The sequence below is a fragment of the Dermacentor silvarum genome, chromosome 8 (assembly GCF_013339745.2).
Source record: "Dermacentor silvarum isolate Dsil-2018 chromosome 8, BIME_Dsil_1.4, whole genome shotgun sequence".
Taxonomy (NCBI): Eukaryota; Metazoa; Arthropoda; class Arachnida; order Ixodida; family Ixodidae; genus Dermacentor; species Dermacentor silvarum.
The window spans coordinates 22,287,417-22,309,477 of record NC_051161.1 but is presented as its reverse complement, the minus strand read 5'-3'; the positions used below and the strand labels follow the sequence as shown (position 1 = coordinate 22,309,477).

The 22,061-nt window shown below is 46.8% G+C and overlaps 1 protein-coding gene across 4 annotated transcripts in view; it reads left to right on the top strand.

Moving 5' to 3' along the window:
• Positions 1-22,061, top strand: part of LOC119460787 (potassium voltage-gated channel protein Shaw) — a 113,246-nt gene that overhangs the window by 24,634 nt on the left and 66,551 nt on the right. Inside the window, exons 1-2 of one of the 4 annotated variants that reach the window (XM_049672670.1) lie at positions 7,619-7,874; positions 20,451-20,560. The exons of 1 other annotated variant lie outside the window; for it this stretch is intronic. The gene's annotated coding sequence lies outside the window, so the exon portion shown is untranslated. Of the gene's footprint in view, positions 1-7,618; positions 7,875-20,450; positions 20,561-22,061 lie in introns of those variants that run through there. 2 more of the 4 variants (XM_037721876.2, XM_049672671.1) reach the window with 2 other exon arrangements.

The following is a 22,061-nucleotide window of genomic DNA, read 5'->3' as shown; positions in this document are numbered from 1 at the left end:
CTTAGATGAATGTTCCTTGTGGACCGCGCTCCAAAGTAAATAAAAAGATTATTTCAGAGCACCTGCTCGATTTAGAATACCGCGCTGAAAACAGTTTTACGTATACAGGTGAATACCGTTGCCGGACAAGCATAACGTATAGTCCTTCAAACTAAGCAGCAACGCCAAAATATTGCTACACGCGTGTTGTATTTGGTCGTTTGAACGAGGCGCGCAGGCGCCATCACTCGAGCAACGAGGAGTAAGAACGACCTGGGCTCGCGCTGTGAATCCAACCGGTGAGCGCTGCAACCGCTGCTGTAAATATAATCTGTAAATAGTTTCTCGTTTAATTGACTCGTCCTTCGCGTAACAATATCAGTCAGCTCGCTTCTCAGAGCGATTATAGAGCGTTCTAGTAAAAAGTGTGGGCGTCTGTATACTATCCGATTGAGCACATTATTTCTGATTACGCTGGAAACGGAGTGGGTGAGTACCTCCACTCTAAATGGGTATGCAAGCCAAGTCAGCATTCTCTACCGGAGAGTACGCAAGAGCGCTCAAAATGGATTCAAATATGAAGCAAGCTGTTACACCAGTATATAAAAAAACTGGTCACCGTCTACTTGTCCTGCCGTTCTTATTGCATATGAATCCCGCAAAACAGTTTCAACAACACTGTTTCGAAGGAGAGGAAGACGAAGAAGGAAAGGGGGAAGATAGAGGAAAGAGAAAAGGGAAGGAAAGGGAGGTCGACCAAACGCGCATCGGTGTTTGCTACACTACGCAGGGGAAAGGGGTTAAGAAATGAAAAGAAAAAAAGATGGGAAAGGGAGGCAACGAAAGAGATGGAAGGAAGCATTATAGTCGTGCGGACACGTGTGGCTCCCCATCACTGTCTACAATCGGGGCAGGGATGTTAAGCAAGACGGTGCCCGGTTGGAGTGAGAGCGAGAGAAAGAGAGAGAAAATTACCAAGAAGTAAATGTAGGGAGGTAACCAAGGACGTGCTCGTTTGGCTAACCTACACTTGGGCAAGGGGAAAGGGGGAAGAATAGATAGGAAGAAAAAGAGGCAGAGGAATGATGTACAGAAAGGCAGGGATGTTGTTCTGGTCGGCTACTCCGCGCGGGGTAATGGAATAGAAGTAGAAATAGAGCAGAAGAGCACAGACGATGCAAAGCCCGCGGTACACAATCCAGCCGTATACCTGGCAGCGCTTCTCAAAGTCGTTCATGTAAGCCCGTAGACACTGGAAACTTGAGCCGCCCAGATACAACTTTCTGCGCGGAGTTGCTTTGGATACGGGAGAAAGAGTAAAATTTCTTTATCGAAGCAAAGAAACAATTGGCATACATTGTCGTACCGTTCACTCTCACGCGCACGTCAAATGAGCCTACATCCTCGAGAAAAGTGCGTGATAGTTCGATCACACTCTTATAGACTGTCGAGCTGATACTGGGCCGGAGAAGCGCAGCTCTCCTCCAACTGTCATCTGCCTTTCCGGCGAGTCTTCGGATACACTTCCGATCCTCGACAAATGCAGGTGCACTCATTGGCGCTGGCATCCTTTCATCGGTAGGGAGACAAATGGTGAACGCGCCTAATTAGCGCCCATCAACCCGGCCGGGCGACGACGTGGCCGCGGCGGCGCTGGGAGATTTCCCAGACAAGGCAGCGAGGCAGACAGACACCCCAGACAAACGCACCGGCAGAGAATGAGTGACGGCCGCTTCGCGCAGAACGTAATCCCAGGGATAGTGTGTCTGCAGTCTCGGCGCGCCGAGGTGGTGCGCGCGCAAGGAAACCGCGAAGAGCTCCAGGATCCCCAACGCCATGCTGCACGCCGACGCCGTGCCAAGGGGAGATGCACCGCCTGCCTCCTCCATGTCCTTCAAGTGGGCGTAGGCCATTTTTCACGCGCCCGCCTTTCTCATTGTCGGCGACGCTAACAGGGGACATCCATCTCCGAGACCTTCACTGGAGCCGCCGTCGACGTTGCTTCTTCTTACGGTTGTTGCACCTCTTGTGCTTCTTCTTCATTCTCCTCCTCCATTCTCCATTTGTTTTTCTTATTTCTTGCTCGCTATCTCCGGTAGCACCTTAACGATCCCACATGCCAACGTCACTTCACTAGTTAACGGTCACCGTAGCCTGCTTTGTCAAACCCTGCCTACGAAAGCAATGCTGCTTTGCGGCGTGCGACTACAGGAATGCGCCGTTTCCGGGACTTTCGCCTCGGCTGTGTTATTAAGACTGCTGGCACTGTTACCCGTTTTACACTGTAGTACCGTGCAACGTGTGCTGATGCTGCTCTTACTTGGCTTGGAGTTTCTCTGCGTGCAGTAGAGAGAGAGAGAGAGAGACAGAAGAAAGGGGAAAGGCAGCGAGGTTAACCAGATGTGAAGATCCGGTTTGCTACCCTACGCTGGGGAGAGAGGAGGGGAAGGTAAAGTGACAGTAACTTCGCCATGGACACTGTGCGCTGAGGTGCTTGTGCCAGTCGCATGCCTGGATGCAGGAACTCTTTGAAAGCTTTAAGCGTGCTGGATAATAATGGATTACAGTCGTGGCGTTTGCACCTGTTTCGTGTACAAGCTTATTTCTCGTTTAAGTAAATTTCTATGAGGAACTCAGCTACGTTGCCAACGCTGCGCTCACAAAAGGAAACGAGAAATTGTTCTTCATTCAGACTCCATGTCTACAAGCCCCTATTGGTTGTTATTTTTCTATTTGTGTTAAAAACGAAAACTAGCCATTTTGAACGCAAGCAACGTTTAAACATTTCTTGAGCATACATTGTGGAAATACAAGTAATCCAATAAATAATATACAAGACAACATTTTGTACACTATCAGTAAATCATTTGCAAGAAGTCACGAAAGGAATACCTATTAGATGCGCGCTTATATTGTGAGAAGCTGAATATTTTGTCTTTTTCACCGGCACCTTGCTTGACAATTAATAGAAGTGAACTAAAACATCTAGTAATATTCATTCTTTTCATGGGAAATATATCAGTGTCCGTAAATTGTTAGCATGTTAATCAAATGCCTTTTTTGTTTCTATTACCATGAATGCCTTTTATTTGCCCTTAGCCTAGTTCATCTGCTTACGACCACTCTCATACGCAAATTCTCACTTCTCCAAATGCTTCAATTGCCTACATCAATTTACATCTAACATGATCCTAATCTTTTCCACTCAAAGTACAAGCGTAATCGTGTGACTTGCTAAGTAACAGTGAATTCCTTGTCTCCCTCTCAACTGAGAACCGAATGAATTCGAACTGGATTCCCTTGTCGCGAATATACGCATTTCATGCGCAACCATCGCGTGCAGGATGTCATCTGTTACTTCAATATTATTTTTAATATTTAGTGAGACATTCCCTTCAAATTGTCCCAAATTGCCTTCCGGAGTACTTTAACGCCTTTCTAGACACTGTCAGCAACATGGTATTGGCAATGCACTTCGATCGCAACCAAATGCATTGACCAAACATTCCCTGGCGGAGAAAACCTTTTATATTGAGGCAATATTATTCATGCTGCATGAAGCAAGCTGAGAGTCTGGTGTTTGTTAAATACGGTGCAAGTGGTACCGCATTTTATACTGTTAGGCACCAGGATGTGGTCTTCCTATTTCTTAGAAAGACACAACAGTGAGAAACCAGAGCATCAGAAGCCATGCACTGGATCTGATGACGCACTGTGCAGGTTCTGGTTCACGTTGCGGTGATTTACTTTGCAGTGGTCAAAGGGCAAACCAAAAGAAACAGATGAAGATAAGACGAGAGGGAAGGTTCGTTTTCGCACATTGAATGTGGCGATGTTTGTCTATAGCGTTGCATGATAAGGCTGTCCTCACACCCTAAAGAACAGCCGCGAGCAAAACGTGTACGGATCAGAGATTCCGCGATAAAGCTGATTTTCATCTCCGCCTATGAATGTAGCGGGAAATTAAAGAGCGCAGTACAAACTTGGTATTGGCGAACTTTCCTAGGCGCTCATCAATTTCAGTTTGTGCGTCTGAATGATGAAGACATTCAAGTTTCTCGATGACCCCGTGGTCCGCATACTTTTGCTCACGGGTGTACCTATCAGCTACGTTTAAAAGAGAGAGAGAGAGAGAGAGAGAGAGAGAAAGGTAAAGGAAAGACACGGAGGTTGACCAGAGGATATCTGCGGTTGGCTAAGTGACCTAAGCAGAATCAGCTATAAGATCATCTGAGGCTTCCTTCCGTGAAGATCATGCGCAATTATTTTCCTCCTGCGTGTGCTCAGCCTCCATCTTGGAAATTCCGTCAACAAACACGCCCGACTTGACACTACTCGCGCACAGCTTTCTGTGGCAATGAAAGGAAAGCGACAGGGGCCTTATACAATGAATCCTTACAACTTTATACAACTTGTGGTTCCAGGCACATTCTATGACGCAGGAAATAAAAGAAACACCAGTTTTCCTCTTCAATACCAATAGAGAACGAAGGATGCCGAAAAGAAAACGGCACTGACGTGTCCGCGGGCATAACCTTTGTTCAAGCGCATACAGCTGGCTTCATATCGCGTGCGAAAGAACATTTCTTTTTCTTTCTCGTTCCACGCTCGCTCTCACGTTGGCCACCGCTTACGGAATGTGCGGCACGACCTGTAGGGCGACCAAGAGCGGCTCTCCACACGAACCTTCCGCATCTGACGTCAGAGCGTATATGAAGCTGGCGTTGAGAATGCGTCTTTTCTTTTTCTTTTTTCTTTCTTTCTTTTTTTTGCATAAGAACGGAACGTTACGTATAGAGAGCGTATACGGGGGGAGGAGGGGGTATGCGTTCCGTCCGCAATGAGCTCAACTGGCATTATCGTTTTCGCAGCAAGTGTTGACATTTTGCTAAAATGCCTTAGATTTGTACGAACTTTGGCGCGAAAAAAAGCGTAGCTAATGTCAGCGGAAAAGCCTCGCCAATGCCGATGGAGCTGCTCCGACTGACGACTTCGTGATCATGCACACAAAATTAAAAAAAAAACTAAAATGCAACAACATATTTTGTCATGGAATCAGCCTTTCCAAAGCCACCACACCAGCAGCAACATCAGTAACAAGAGAAACAAAAGGAAGTGCATACCACGTTTCACCGCTCTTCATTCGCTCACTAATCTGCGCAGTGTAGTCAAACCTGCGGATCACGTCAGCCAATAAGAAACAAGTACCAAGAGAAGAGCTCGTCGCCCGTCCAGCAATGCACCACCTAAGCGCGACGCCTCATCAATATATGTGAGAATCTCTCTATCAACTTGCTTCACACATGGGGCGATTAGCGGCAGACAGTGGACGAGCAGTGGCACGTCGTTCTTCATTCGCTGACACGATGCGTAGACCTGACTGCACTGCACGGATTTTCGTTCCTACCACATTGTAGAAGACGTGCGCATACTTTGGACACGTATCGGGTAAGTCAGCGAACCCCTTTTCGCGTATGCGCCATCAAGCTGCAGAGTACCCGAACGTGCTCGAGAGAAGGAAAGAGAGAGGCGGCCTGGGGGATCGAGGACACGTTTCTGCGGCGTTTCCGGAGTGCCGGTGATGAGCAATACTTCATCGCATCGCGGGGGCCGCCGGCAGATCAATAGGCGGCACAAACCGCTGCGGCGAGCAACGCGTGCTACTTCGCGCCCAGAGCATCACGCCGCAACGAAAGAAGAAAGAAAGAATCCCGCCGACGCACGGCATCAGTGCAGTGGGCGCAGCAGCTGGCTATGGAAATGAGGTGCTGATGCGGAGATTTCCTCACTCCTGCGTAACAGCCCTCCTCTTCCTCAACTTCCTCCTTCCCCAACTATCAACGTCGCCCTCGTCCCCCTCGATCGCCCATCCATTCGGGTTCCAAATAGCGACGAGGGCTGTCAGAGATGCCGATCGGGGAGCTGACTCCGCAGCCGTGTTAACCCCGGCTGAACCTGATGTTCATGGGGCTTTATGCCTCACGGCTCGCGGCGTTATTTCTTTGCCGGTGGCGGTGTGGGCCGCCGGGCGGGCGGCTATCAATTCCACTTTGTTTCGCCTCGCTGCAGGCAACGCGTTGCTCGGGGAAGACGCCGTATAGTCGGCTAATTGCGTTGGCGCGCGCGCCGCGGCTCTCTTCCGTGGCTCGAACACGCGTACAACACGAGCGATGCGCCGTATAATATGCGGGAAACGACATTTGCGCCTGCATACCGGATGCAGAGGCGAAAAACAAGGAGCGATCTTTCTTATTTTTCCTTCTTCTCGGCCAAGTCGTTAAAGAAAGCATTACCGTGGGCAATATGAATCAATTGCATCACCGTAAACAACGTATGCGTTTTTCCCGAAAGGCCTAATTCAAATTACCCATTTCAATCATTAACACAAATTTAGAAGCTGCAGAATTAGTTGTTTCAGGTTGAATTACCTATCAGTTGTTTGTAATTGTAGAAGCGAATACCGCTGCAACTGCAAGTAACCGCAAGAATGGACTGTTCGCGCGACTTCTTAACATTTTGTTCTCCTCCTTTTTGGCACTGACACATTTGTGAAATATGTAACACAAAACTTATCCTTCGAATGCACCACCGCGTGCTTCGCGCACAAATGTACTGGCGCATCCTTGAAGCTTGTTACCCCTTCCTCTGACATGCGTATATTAGGTAAGACATATGAAGCTCAAGTATTAATTCACTATATGGCTAAATGGTACGGTGCTTCACTTCAGAAGTAAATATCTTGCTATGATTAATGCAAAAAGAATTTAAAAAATATTAAGCAGTTATTTGAAGTAATCCACTCATCCACTGCAGCAACGCAATGTATTTTTCTCTATCTCTCTCTCTTTCTGACCTGACGCTACTTATCACGTGTAAGAAATGATACGTAATTAAGAAACAGAAAAATGGCAAACATTTGGCGTGATAGAGGCAGAAAAGGAATAAGCAATTTGAGAGAGAGTGAAACTGGGTTCCCGGTCTTGGATGGTGAGTCCATTTGTCTAGACCAGTTGGGGAGATTTATATGGACCACCTGCAGTGGCCATAGTGTATATTGCGTAGCTATTGCAATGGACAGATGCTGTGAGCGTCCCCTTTGAAACGGCGCGGCGGGTTGCGCCAGCAAGCTCTTTCCGGTGGAGTAGTACAGCTCTTCCTGGTGTAGAGAAAGGAGGGTTTGATGTTAGATCGAGCTAAAAAAGCGCACAGGAAAGAGTGTTCCGGCTGCATTCCCATTAAGCATGAAATGAGCATTTGTCACATTCTCGAGACACCAATTCTCTGAAAGACATACACATCCCAATTTGCCTAGCCTCTTGTTTTCGTTCTTCGAACGTATCCTGCATCACGTTCAAACTTCGCGCCGAATGCACATTGCTATTCGGACTTCCTCCCATTCGCGGCTATAATACTGTTCAAAAGGTGCTTACGAGGCAAAGCGATCACACCCCGTCTCGTTCTGACTCACAGATGGCGTCCTCGTGAGCAGGCATCTGCATGTCTCGGAAAGATGAAGTGCCCTTTGTTGAGCACGTCGCTATAGCTCCGCTCCGGCAGGCATGTAACCTTTCGAATGCCACGCAAACCGCGGCATTCGAAGGCGTGCCGATGCCGTCGTTTAGCCGCCAGATATGCGTGCGCTGCTCGCGTCAGACCGCGTCGCGCCTGTGCGCCGTCGACGCGAAAGCTTTCTCGGGTTGCGTCAGGCGTTGCTTAAAATTCACAACAGAGCCGAGCGGGCTGCGTGTGGATGTTACGGCAACAAGAATGCGGCATAGCACGTAAAGGTAGTGACAGAATACGTAGTGACAGAGCGTTTGCTCTTAGAAGGCCAAGCTGCGCTTCGGATTCATTCGGGGCGACTGAAAAGCGTGACCACGGCGAATGCTATGCGGGTAAGCCATGATTGTTGATCAGCTTTGTGTTCCCATCTTCGGGACTGGCGTTCGAAAATGCGACGAGCAAAATTGAATCTCGACGTATCCTATATGGCTGGACCATCAAACTCGTCCACTATATACGGGGACGTTTGCGATATTTTTTCTTGCTGGTTAACTGCGTTAAGTGAAACATTTGTTGCTAAATATATGTGCTGCAAAAAGATATTATGTAGCTGGAGAGTCGCTGCGCGTTGTTTTAACTTCGTGAACAGCACTTGCAATCGCTCATAGCAGTAGGCCACACTACAGAACTACGTGACTACGTCCGCGTGACATGTGTATTTTTGAATTTCGATACTCCTCCCAAGAACAGCACACGGCTGTTACCTTGAAACGCGTAAATGTGCGCGTTTAGAAAGGGTTAGCTCGATAGCCGCTCCACTTTCTCGCTCACAGCTTACGCAAGCGTTCGCAAACCCGGGTGTTACAAGCCGCCCTGCGTTTCCTTCCTAATCGACGATGAATTCGCATCTCGCTGGTATTGCGTGGAAATCGCGGCGCATCTCCGCCCATCTCGCTTCTATATAGGACCGCCAGTGAAGGAGAGCACGTTTCCCTGGGCTCCCGGGAAAAGCTAGTTCCCTTTACGACCCGACAGCGTCGTGAACGCAGCATCCTCCTCTCCCGTCCAGCGGAATGCACTCGCTGCCACTCCCCCACCACCTCCTTTCGCGAACGACGACGTCGTATGCAGAGAGAGCGCGTTCTAGCGCCGGCCTCGCACGCATACACGCACGACATCCTTTGGCCCCGGCCGCAGCGGCTATCAGGCAAATGAGACGAGATGTATGGGCGTTCTGACCCTGAGCACGGCGGTGCCTCGATGCGGGGGAGATCAACGAGGTATAATAATAACGCTCCATGCAAACACCACCAACCTCTTTCGCTCTCTCCCCATCCTTCGCTTTTCGGCGTACACCCCATCGAGCCTTCCTGGTCTTAGATAACTTTGGGAACGAGTGAGGCGGGGAGGGTTGACAGGAGTATATGCGTGCTTAACAGAGAGGGGACTTCGTGGTTTGTTACACCCATGCGGCTCACTAAAATGTTTGCGTGGGGGGACGGCGTTCAAACTGAACCTAAGTTAGTGGCAGGAATAGTATGTTGTATGTTGTGGATTTCGCGGGGTGAAGCAACATGTCAGCAAACACTGCCGTGGCAGGGGAGACATTGTTTGGTTTTCACCGCTCGCTCGGGAAAAGGTTGCCTGGTTCTTTATTTTTACTGACGGCTCTCTCTGTCTATAGCTTGTTTCTTTAAAAGACACTGGTCAGTTCTCGCTCGCTTTTTTTTTTTTTATTGTTCTTGCGTGGTGCCTCTTTTGTCGGCGACTTATACACGTCGTCATCGCCGCTATGCTCGTAGTAACGCTGACAGCTTTTACGCTGCGCGTTACGTGCCGTCCAGACCCCCGTAAATGCGTGTCACTTCATTCATTCGAATTTAAAAACTGCAACAGTGCCCCCGACAAGCGGTTGTAGCCTGAACTGATGTTTATAGCGCTACAAGTGCTACTGTTCTGTGCGGTGATAGTATGTGGTGATAGTGACCGACTGTGATTGTGTATCTGTGCTGCCTTTCTTTTTCTCTCTATACTTTCCTATCCCTTTACCTCCCCTCTCCCCTCTCTCCCCAGTGTAGGTTAGCAAATCGGATCTTCCCTCTGGTTGTGTTTCGCTTTGTGTTTCCCCTTTCTTCTGCCTCTCTCTTATTCGAATTTAAAGGTAGCAGACTTAAGCTATGCCATTTATTTAATTAGATAGTCGCATGTATAATTAGATCGTCAGATGATGGCGTGGAACAGAGGTAGAACACCGGGCTTCTAATCCGAAAGTCGTAGGTTCGAATCCTCCTCCAGTCGACTACATTTTCAGGCTTAGAGTGGCGCCTGACACCGAAAAAAAAAAAAGAAATGACGAGAGCCAGTGGGGCTATACTAGTCCAGGTGCAACCAAACTAGGATAGGCTCACTAAGCTTCAACAAAGGCACTCCCTCACCAGAACAGGAATTAGCCTCCCTGGTGCAGTATTCGGCCACTACCTTCCTCATGACCCCTGCAATTAGCCCAGGCGCAAGTTGTAATCAGCTAGCGCAAGACATGGGTAACTGAAGATGGCGGGGAGAGGTCATCGTCCTGCAGTGGACATAAATATAGGATCATGATGATGGCTTATAACCTTGGGGGTGTTACACAAGCGCATTATGCTGTTTATTTTCGTGGCATTGGCCTATTTGAAGCATTTTCTTACGTAGGCGGCAGCATTTGCATAGTTACTGAAACACCACCAAGCAGAGGCTTGGACGTGCCGCAGGTCACATAACTTTTCTTTAGTACGAAAATATTACGCACAATAAAAACGAGGCCAACAACCAATTCTTTGTACGTGAACTTATCTGCACGTGTTACGCCATCAACGGTGCCGATAAGGATCACCGTGCTACATAACTTGATTTAAAAACGTTATCTAGCGGCTCTCCACCACCTTGGAAATCGTCGCGTCGCCTTTCTCCTTAATTTTTTTTTTTCAGGTTATTCTGGACAGTTAAGCTCTTGCGCAATTTTCACATTCTAAAGCAGCGTCAAGATGTTGTGCCTATGGAAACTTCATACAACACTACTTTATTTAGTGCACTTTGCGAACTTCAATCAATCAGTCAGTCAGTCAATCAATCAGTCAATCAATAAATCAATCACATTGCGTTCTCGCGTGCGGGTATACTAATCGCCCTTAATGTGTTTCACTAAATAATACGTAAATGGGACGCCATGGTCTTTTTAAACGTATAGATTACGATTAAACGTCTAGATTACGACGCATATAGACCAGCCTCCTTGCCTTTCTGTAAATGAAATCCTCTCTCTAACATTGCAGGATTACAAAACGCAAGGATATGCGCCGAAACATCGACTCGTGATATGTATGCCCCATTTCGCTAGGTGTGCACGGAAGAAATATAAATTTCCCGTTCTATTTCTGGTCCCTGGGCTACACTCCACGAAAGCGGGATAAACGAATCTTTATAGTACGTACAAACCAACTGACAAAACAGGGCTGCTGGTTTCAAGTTTAGACGCGTTGTGAGGACCTAATCTAAAGGCTCTGTTTTATTTTCTCCGCTTTATCTGCAAATATGCGACATCTTGGCTATAACCAATAGAGAGCTGTCGCTATTGATCTTAAAAAACATCAGCAACATCCGAGACTACAGCATTTCGTCTCCCTCTAACGGCTAATGCAACTCCGCCCCCCACCCTCCGACACACACACAGACACACACACACCCTCCTCGCGTTTTGATTTTCCTGTCGGCACCTTGCTGGTCACAGCTGGCGTCAAACGCCGCAGCACATCCTCGTTGCCGACACAATGCGCGTTCGATTTGTGCCGCCTGTGTAAGACGGCTGTTTATGGAGCAACAGCTGGTCAAAATAAACCGCTATTGTGAGAGAGACGTGTGCGTCGGAGGCCGTGTTCTTTCTTTTTTTTTCCCAATGAAAGAACAACAGCGACGTGCGAAAGAAAACAGAGAACGATATACCGAAAAGGAATGGGAGAAGTAGACGAAGATAGGCACGGTGTATACGCTCGAGTCGGCACAGGGCGCAAGAGGTGGGCGTCCCTATTGGCACATCGATTGGCTCTGATCGATTGCTACGCCGCTGTGTCTCGCCACTCGAACCGTGTAACCGGGGAGGGCGGGGGGTTCAGTCGTCACGGCGCCATTTCGAATCGACGACTGTCTGCGCCGTGAGCGGCCCCCACGTCAGCGACGGTATCCATCGTGCGAGACATTTGGCGGACCTATAGCTACTGGCGCCGGCTCGTCGGCCGTCGCACGGGCCTGACCGCACTGCACTAGGCCGACCGGGACGATCCTCATCGGTCAAGTCAGGTCTAGTCGAGGTCGTTTATGGGCACGTCGAGAGTGTGCCCTGCTGTATTCGGCCGCGTAACGCCACACTGCGTGAGCCAGAAAGGTGGAACACTGTCTCTCTTGCGCAATTTCAGTGGGAGACGCGGGCGAAAAAAAAAAAAAAAGGAAAGCAATATGGTGAAAGACGACGTGCACAGATGTTATAGTTGGGCGGCGTTCGAACTGAAGAGTGTTTAGGAAAGCATAGGCGTACTAAAAAAAATACCCGAAGGGCATAGATGTATTGATGATGATGTCCCATTTGTATTAGGGTGGCGACAGATAATCAACTTGCCCGTGTGAGCTATACTTCCGTGTTGCCATATCATTAATTAGCATTCTACCTATCTGTCTGTGTAATCTCGTAGAGTTATACCTTTGTCTGTGACGATCACGTCCCCATTTCTTCCCTGTTACTGCACTGCCACAGCATATTTTTTAGGGACTTTACCACAGCAGTGCTGGTGGTGGCACCTGGTGGCTCGGTATCCAATCACACACACACACGTGCGCGCGCACCCCCCCCCCCCCAACCACACACACATACATACATACATACATACATACATACATACATACATACATACATACATACATACATACATACATACATACATACATACATACATACATACATACATACATACATACATACATACATACATACATACGTCTCTATATTTCAGTCAGCACACCAATATAAAAACCGCACAAAGCTCTCCAAAAGTCCAATTATCTACGTGTAAAAAAAATACAGTGGCCCGGAAAAGATAATCATATACGAAGTCCAAGTATTTTCCTTACAAGTCTGTCTAACGGAGTAGGCCATGAAAAAAGATTTATAAGAACAAATTTCCACTTAACCTGTTGGCGCGGATGTAGGCGCCGACGTAACGGTCACGAAGGTATTTTTGCAGCTTTCCTTTTCGCAGGACAAATGCAGTCCAACATGACAATACTGTAACCGGAGCCCGGTGCCTTGAACGGTTTCCCAGTGGCACACGACACATCCAAATCTTAGCCGTTCCAAAACCAACTATTCCCCTGACCCACTGCTACTCGATCCTTCTGATTGCCCTTCGCGTCCTCTTCTTTCACTTGCGGCGTTCTTCGCTACGGCAGCAATACTAATATCGAATTACGCTCGGTTAGAACTTCACGGAAACTCCCAGTTAGCGATAACGTCTTGCCCCCCCCCCCCCCCCCCGCCCTTTCCCCTCTCATAGTACGTCTTCCGATAAACTGGTACATATATACCTTCGTCAGTATGCCAGTGATAAGGGAACATGATGTTCCGCTCGATATTTTAACGTTGATTGCGCCAGCACCTGGGAGAAGCGTGTTGCTCGAAGTAAAGTGTATCCAGACGCGCGGCCAATAGGATTCTCTTTTCAAAAATTTATCACGAAGTTCCTTGAAATGTGGAAACAGAAACATCGTCTACTCGAGTGGCTGAATAGATTATAGCCACTAAATGTTATTACTGGAAGCCACATTTATTCACGAACTGTTGCCTTTACACAGCAGCACACGTGAATAAAACCTGCGCTGTGTTTCGCTCGCGCTGTTAGTGATGGAATTTCAGGCTACTCTTGCTGCGCAAACTTAGAGCAGTGCACTAAAATACGCTTATCACAAAACGTTAGATAAAAATAAATAAATAAATAAATAAATAAATAAATAAATAAATAAATAAATAAATAAATAAATAAATAAATAAATAAATAAATAAATACCACCCATAAGCAAAAGCAACAAGAGCTAAAACGGCGCGAGAATCATGAGTAAACTAATCTCCTGCACTTCAGCCGTATTCCTTTTAGTCTGCTTCGCTCAGCCTTTATGTTGCGTCCTTTCAATAGAACATCGCCGGAATATTATTTTACTTTCAAAAGTACCATTAAGTATTTTCAAGTATACGCATTTTCTTCTACCATGCTCTTTATCTTCTCTTTTCGCTTGCACTGAGGTAATTCAATACAGTGCTGCTTCTACCGGAAAGTCCCATTATAACCTTTCTATTTCCAGCCGTTCTTTTCGCCCTGTCCCGCTTCGAGTGTTCGTCGATCTCGCTCCAAGTAGTTCATGGCAATCGCGAAGCGACTATTCAATTACTCGCTGCCCCTCGCCAGAACCAAGCTGTCGGAATGAGCTTGAAAAGAAGGCTTAAGGAATTCGGAAGCGCGTGAGATTGAATCTGCGCCTTGTTTTCCGCTGCGATCGGAGATATTTCAATGACGCGTGCTTTTGCAAGTGTCTTCTATAAAGGAGAAGCAAGTGCTGCTATGCTTGTTGGCGCTTTACTTGGCTCACGGCGATATTAGCGCCTTGTATAGGAGATTTACTCTTCTTTCCTCCACCGCACGAAATATTTATTAGTTCGTTTTTGTTTTCTTTTCGTTTTTAAACACCTTCAGTCAATCCGCATGTAGCCGGATATATTTATATCATGCTGCCGTTTCGCAATGTGTATTTGGTTTTGAAGGCCCCCCGGAAAGAAGAGGATTTGCGCAAAAATTGATTCGCAAAACAGCGCTTACGATACGTTGCTTATCAATTTACGCCGATGAGTTGTGGCCGGTAGAAGATGGGACGAATGGCAAAGAAGCTTACCCCTTTCGCTGGCAGGTACATCTACCAACGTGACGATATATTAATTTTCGTGCTGCAACGCACACTGCCACGGCGCGACCATCCTGTTTAGCGTGTAATCAAAACCTATTAACCAAGAAGCGTTCTATTCAAAGAAGGATGTATTAAGGATGTACATGCAATGTACATGGACTTTTTGAAATAAGGAGGGGTGCTGCGCTAACAGATGGTGCCGGCTACTATCTTCCAGGTGGGCGACATGGAAATGCATCACACCATATCACAAACTTAAATAAAAGATATGAAATAACCGATTATAAAAGGACATAATATATTATAAGTGCAACAAGCACTACATAGACAGTACAGATACACAAACTGCCATAAGACACATGATACATTATAAAATGACCCATAAGTGTCACAAGCACTACAGATGCAATACTGATCCACAAGCTGTCATAACAGAGAAAAGTGCACGATAAAAGGACACATTATAGATGTTGCAAACGCTACAAGTGCAATACAAGTACACACATTGTCACAAGATAGAACTGTGTATACAGTGCATACATATATGTACTATATTGCGCATGCAAGCCCTTGCGACGGTCTTTCTAGTCCTTCAAAGCATGGTCGATCGCGGTTTAATTAACCGCACAATGAGAGAAGTTGTAGTGCAAAGGTGTCGAAGGGGAAATGTGAGGAGCCCGATTGGCGGGGATCTGCGGCGCCAACGTAGTTCCTCTTGCGTCAGAGCGCGTCAGCCACTGCGTATCGCGCCACTAACTTCCCAGATGAGTCGTTGCACTTGTCCTCGCTTCGTCATTCTGGGTGGCTTATATAATTACAAAATACCGCTCACACATAACGGAATTCCAGCGGGTTGTGAAACAAGTTAACGCTGTCTTTGACAATCCGATTACCGATGGTTCCTACAGGATTTATTTTTGTCACTCATCAACGCACGTGCTCACGGTTAGCGATCCTAAAGCAGCCGTTGCGAATCCCTTCCTGCGTCGTCATGCGGTATTAAGGAGGGACCTTCGTCTTCACTGACAGACAGGAATGTCCAGAGAGAAAGAGAGAGCAAGATGTGCCACGCCAAAGCCACCACCACCGTTTGAAGACGAACGAGCTCGGTCTTTGGCTTGTGCGCCTCTTTTTGTTTCCTACTATCTTTTTTCGTTCCGCGCGAGGTCCATTAGGCGTGAGGAGCGGGAGTACCTCTCCGAGCTGCGCCGGTCCATTCCTATTTTAGACGATCGAAGCGCACGGCCGCCGTTGCGTTCAAAGCCAGAGGCAAAAAAAAAAAACAAACAAACAAGAAAAAGCAAACAAACAGAAGACGAACGACGCCGCATATGCAGACGAGTTCGCTCGCTCACCGGTGGTAAGATATGACCGTGACAGACGGAGGAGGGCGCAGGTAGCGAGTGGGCAATCGGTCAGTGCGAATAAAATAGAGATCGAGAGAGAAGAGGGAGAGAAAATTAATATTGTGGACACTGCTTGTTCGGGATGGGGGAAAATGCGGAGAGGGACAGCGCACCTCAATAACTGAGCGGGAAACGGCTGCCACAAAAAAACGCAAGCAGAAAAAAAAAAGTGGTAAATCGTTCACGCTTTGTGTGCACGCTTAGTCTGAAAAAAGGAAGTGCAGTGTTTATTGGCTTAAAACAGTAATGGACTTAAGGAGAGAAAGGCTTCAGCCAACTTCATAGCGCCAGCAGTGGCTGCCCTGAACGTCGAGTTTTGTTTCGTTTCCGTTTGATCTTTATCTTTTTATGTTTATGCCGTTATCTTTAGTCTTGAATGACAGATTTAGAGCTCTGAAAGTGGAAATGCCGCGAAAAAACTGTAATCCGACTCATGCGACAATAGGAGGAGGAAGCAAGAGAAAGGCAGAAGGCAGGGAGGTTAACCAGGATAAATTTCAGATAATAATAGCGTGCTGATGAGCTAATTAGATAATTCTTGCTTCTTTAACACCACCTGAACCAGTGGGATAAGTATAACACAGACAAGGTTTCAAAAGCTATACATCATTGTTCACAGCGGATAGAGGTCGTTCTGAGCGTGACGGATAAATGTGACAAATCCAAACATGACAGAAGTTCACAGGAGGAGGGATGCTTGGAGTGTTCGACACTCGTTGCACAACAAATATTCCTGTAGCCAATATTTCGACCAGATCTTCGGCAGGGCAACGACAAGCGCTTTTGTATAAACGTTGACTACAGCGACGTTCATTGCGCAACCAAAGTGTGACAAAATGTCACTTGTGTAACTTGTTTCGTTATTAATTTAGGACAAGATCCGCTGCCCAACGCTTAGACGAGGACCACCGAAGAAACGCGTGAAGTTCAGATGTTAGTTTATGTTGATTTGCTTTACGGGTCCTGTGGCACACTGAATATGACGTGTCATGCGATAGCAACGGCAGTTGTAGCAGTCGAGCGCTTCAAGGTGCAGAAAGCGCTGAAGTAAAAAGAGAGAGAGAGACAGGGATAGAGAGATAGAGAAAGAAACAAAGGAAAAAGACGGAGAGAAAGCAGCAATGGAAAATACACACAAGTACGAGCGCATAAGGAACGAGAGATGACTAAATGAATTTACATGCATGGATGAACAAATAATATATATATATATATATATATATATAAAGAAAAAAATAACAGGAACAAGACGCTAAATGAAAGCTAAAGTGATTCTAAGCACCTGTCGGTGCAAAACATCATGACGACGACAGCAATAACCACGGTAGAGGAAAGAAGGACCACCCGAGTTAGAAGGCTGCTGCGCCGGTAAAAGATAAAAGGTCGGGCACCGAAACAAGAAACAAAGAAAACAAGAACGAACACGCATAGAAGGTTGATTGGGGCAGAGTGGCACACGAAAGGACCGCCATGCGGCCGTCCTTTTTGATCAGCCGACGCATTTGTCCCCTGCACGTCCCCGATAAATATTCATCGGCCGACGGAGACGCAGGAGGCCTATGACGTCATTAGGTCGTTGCGCTGATGGCAATGGGGAAATAAAGGAGATGGGAAAAAAAGAAGGGGGAAGGGAGATGAAGAAGACAAGGGTGGGATGGGCAGAGGGGGAAACGGGACAAAGGCGATGAAAGGAATCAATGGAGGGATTCTGCCGGTATGCAGGCTTATCGTGGCAAATCATCTCGAATGCCCGATTCCTCCATCGAAGATTGCTTGTGCGGCTCCTCTAAGAACCGCTGCTGTACTTCACTTAGTGTCCTAATGTCTTTCTGTCGCCTTCCTTTTCTTTACGGAGAGATATGTTTCGTACTGCTTTCCGTACGAGCGCACGCAGTCAATGTTCACGTCCCCTCTTTACGGTGATTTTCAATTTTCCGCTGCACAGAAATGAATGCTCTTTGTTGTTAATATTGCTGGGCAACTTCCGCGCAATAAGAAAGAGACAGATTGCCCGATATCCTGAAGTTAGGACATGAGTAAAAGACCTCTCGCTCCGTTCAGCCTCTCGCATTCGTGGATCACATGCCGTTCTCTGTCGGAAAGCCCGTTGTGTTTTAGAAGCACCCGAACAATTAAAGCGGAGTCTTATGCTTTTACGCTCTTAGTCAAGCCGTTTACTATAGTTCCATTCTTTTTTTTTTTTTTAGCGCACTGATTAGTTTATCGCTTCGTATGCAGGAATTGTTTTCCGTGATGATTCACATGCATTTTTTCCTGCTTTATCGCATATTATTCGTCGAGTCAAACAGTCCATCCGGGTGAACTTGGCGGCGTTCGAACAAAAAAACGAAGGCATACCAGAATAGAAATCGAAATGAAATATCGCACTTTTTTTATATAGTACACTTTCACTGAAGTTTGCATGTTACGTACTGAGGCAAGATACCTTAATTTCGCTGTTTCTTCTCTTAGAATCAACGTAAACCAGTCCTCTAACCTCATAGATCCAATAGTCATTATTTAGACACCCTCACCTTCCACTTCTTCCGGGTTATCGGTAATGAACATGTAAGAGTAAAAGTACTGAAAGTTGGGCGAGTTGGTAGCTATTCATCTTGAAAGTGCAGCGCGCACACAAGAAACGAGGACAATAAGGCGAAGGTAACAGACATTCGCATGTAAGAGTAATTCGGATGCCATCAATATGCAATCAGAATTATTTTATCGCTAAAATTTCGTTCTTTGTTTCTTGGTGTGAGTCTCACGTCTACCTTACGTGCACTTCGTGTCACTAATGTTGGGCAGAAACCTACTAGGACTGGAGCCAACGCAGTACAACCAAACGGTGCTAGTAGCCTGTGTTTCTTCCAGCTATTTCATTCACACTTGGCGAAACTACCTGCATAACTAAAATGGGCACGAGATAACATACGTTATACGTGACTGTGGCAGACGGCGCAGCTCTGCCAACACGCACTATTTAACGACCCTGCTACAGCAGTCCTCGCGTGACTTTAGCTCACTCATTTTTCGCTCTAACTCCCACTGCGACAACTACCCAACCATCTTTTTCTCTTTTTTTTTTCTCCACGTTAATAGCCCAGAGTTCTTTCAGTTATGCAAAACCACCTCTTCATCAGCGCATGCTTCTTAACTTATAGTTTTCATAATGCATAACGTAGCACGATGTGCGATTAGGTTTCTTCATCCGAAACTCGCGCTTCATATTCGCGCTTCATATTCTTTATATAGGCAAGACGACGCTAACCAGCAGACCTACTGAAACCATCCACAATTATAAAGTAACGTTTTTTGATGGCCGACAGATTGCGACACAAGCCGACCGAAGAAAATATTCGCAAAAGACGCAGTTCCTAGAAAAAAAAATGGTGTAAGCTCCAAGGAGGTGCGAGTGAGCGATATTTATTTCTTTCTATCTTTTTTTTTCGGCTTCTTCGCTGCTTCTTTTATTTCACTCTGTACGTACATCGCGACTGACGTTTCCGCGAACGCTCGGGCGCATCGGGGCAGGTTAATTATTGCACCTCGTCCGGATCGTTAGCCACCGGGCGCCTTGACGGAACGGTGTTAATAAGGCGCTAATTAATAGCAGCAGTCGTTTGCTCCGCAGCTGCTCCGTTTTGGCGCGCAGCATATATTGCTCCGCTTTCGCACACGTACGAACCCCGGCGCGTTCGTGCGCCTTTTTATTTGGCTCTCAGCATCTCGCTTCCAAAATACGCCCGTGCGCGGTACTTTACGGTGCCCGAGCTCTAAGCGCCACGCACGATTTCGAAATTTCCAGTCATAAAAACGCTCCATGTATCCCATAATGAAGATGATACTTAAGGGGCTTAAATAAAGCGACAAGCCGTATGTATCGTAATGTTGTGTTTCAGTGAAAGAGAAATGAGTGAAGGCTTTCCCTTTATCTTGCGTAATCTGCATTTTCTTAAAACGATACGTTCATTATGTAATATAGCCACCTCACATCTCCCGCTGTGCTCAGCGCAGTCGTGAAACGATCGCGCTCACATAAAACAGGCTCACTAGATAAGTTCAAAGATCAAGGAGCAGCTCCGAGCAGCCCGCAGAGTATGAAAACTCCGTTCACTGCTTAATGGAGGTTATAACCCTCCCGTCTTAAGATACTATCTTGGACGCAGCCATGTGCGAGATAGCCTCCCAACGTAGCCCCCCCCCCCCCCCCCCCCCTACGCCCTCGCGGCACCCACTGCCGCAAGGAGGCACAAATTGCGTCATCTGTGATTCGCTTTAGCGTAACCTAATCTCAGCATCGTTTTCGCAGAACCGCACGGACGCTCATTAGCATGACGAAGCGTGACACTGCTGGGACCTTCGCTACGCTCCTAAGTGGCGAATTCGCTGGACCTTTCAGGAGTTAGAGGGCGTTAGTGAGGCACTTAAGGTTTCCTAAATGAAAGCCCGACCTTGGCAATTAAAGTTGCAGTTAGTTAGATGACGGTGACTTTCTGTCTTGCCAGTCTTCTGGGTGCGATTACAGTGCTCCCGCCGGACATTCCTTCATTTAGCTAATTGACAAAGAAATAAATGTAACTGGAGAGGTTTGCTCTACAAGGAGTCAGCTACTCCAAAACCTTCAGCACGGCATCAGCAAAGAGTTAAACAAGAAAAGGGAGAGGAAGAGAGAAAACATCGGATGCTACAAGAAAGTAAGACTTCAATACAGACATAAGATTCCATTACTATGCACTATGTTCTTTCTATACACACCGCTTACATTATGTTTATTGTAGAATATGAACTATTGGTGTGTCGGGAACCTCAGCTCAATACCACTGCTCTCATGAATGTGTATGTCTCCCTTTGGATGGGGGTATCTCTGCTAGATAGTGAAACGAAACTTGGAAGCTTCGCTCGACACTGCGGAGACCATCGTTGCTTTGTGCGCGTAACAACAGCTGAGTATGATTGAATGTAGACGAAAAGAAAAAGAACAGTGAAAAGACAGCGAGTGCAACTGCAAAATTATGTCTGTAAGAGACCCCCCCCCCCGCCCTATGCTCATACGTAACCAAAATCCATCCACGAACTTATTCAACAGGACCCATGTTACCTAAGGCCAGTTCAGCTTTAACCGTTGCGACATGCGAGAAGCGCGAGATGGTCTGTACATTGTAATAGGGTGTCACGCTCCTACAGATGACGTCATAGTCAGAGCGCGCAGGCCTACACATTGTTGTTGCCCTGTACAAGCCCATGTAGTGGGTGTGTTCACAGCAACGCGAAAACAAGGCGTTCCCACGCCAAGAACGCCTAGTAGTGCATGACCCGGCTTCCGTTGTTTGACTTCAGCGCACGCCTATGCCAGTGTCGGTAACTTAGTGAGAAAGTTGCCAAACTTAGCGAGATAGTGATGACAACTGTGGAGTCTCATCGACTCTTCTAGTGACTTTTTCGGTGACGCAAATAGCTAGCAAATTGCCCTAGTAAAATTCCCTAAGGGACTCTGGTTAAGTTGAATGCGTCGCCACCCCCCCCCCCCCCTCCATCATTTTATTCCAGGGGAAATGTATGCGCCCAAATTTGTCGCTAGGGCTAAAAACGTACCTAAGAGCTGAACAGGGAGCCCCCTGGGTGCATCAAAAATAAATACACAACAATATTTATAGTGGGGTTTTACCTGCCAAACCCACGATGTCATTATGAGGCACACTGTATAGTGAGGGACTCCGGATTAACTTTGATCACCCGGGGTTCTTCCTGGGTGACTTATATCCAAGTACACGAACATTTTTTTTTTACATTTTGTTTCCTCGACATGCGGCCGTCACGGCAGGGATCGACTCCGTGAACCCAAGCTCAGCAGCTCAATGCAATAGCCAATGGGTTATGGCGTGCGCATCCAAGATGATTTTCTAAACAAAGTACTATCTTGATATCCGATGCCGTTTTAGAAAAGCGGGTTTTCCCCATTTTCCCTAATAAGGAGGACCTTTAAAATGATTGACACATTAAAAAAATTGCAGTTTCGCCCGAAAGGCGAAGCATCAATTGCGATAGGAAATTAGTAGAGAGTTATACGGAATAAGGATAGTAGTTGTATCGGTTGCATAAACTTGGGCACATTCGCTTACTAACTGAATTACCAAGCATGGTGTCAGTGCGCACAAGCAAACATAAATAGATCCCACTCGATGACCGCAGACAACC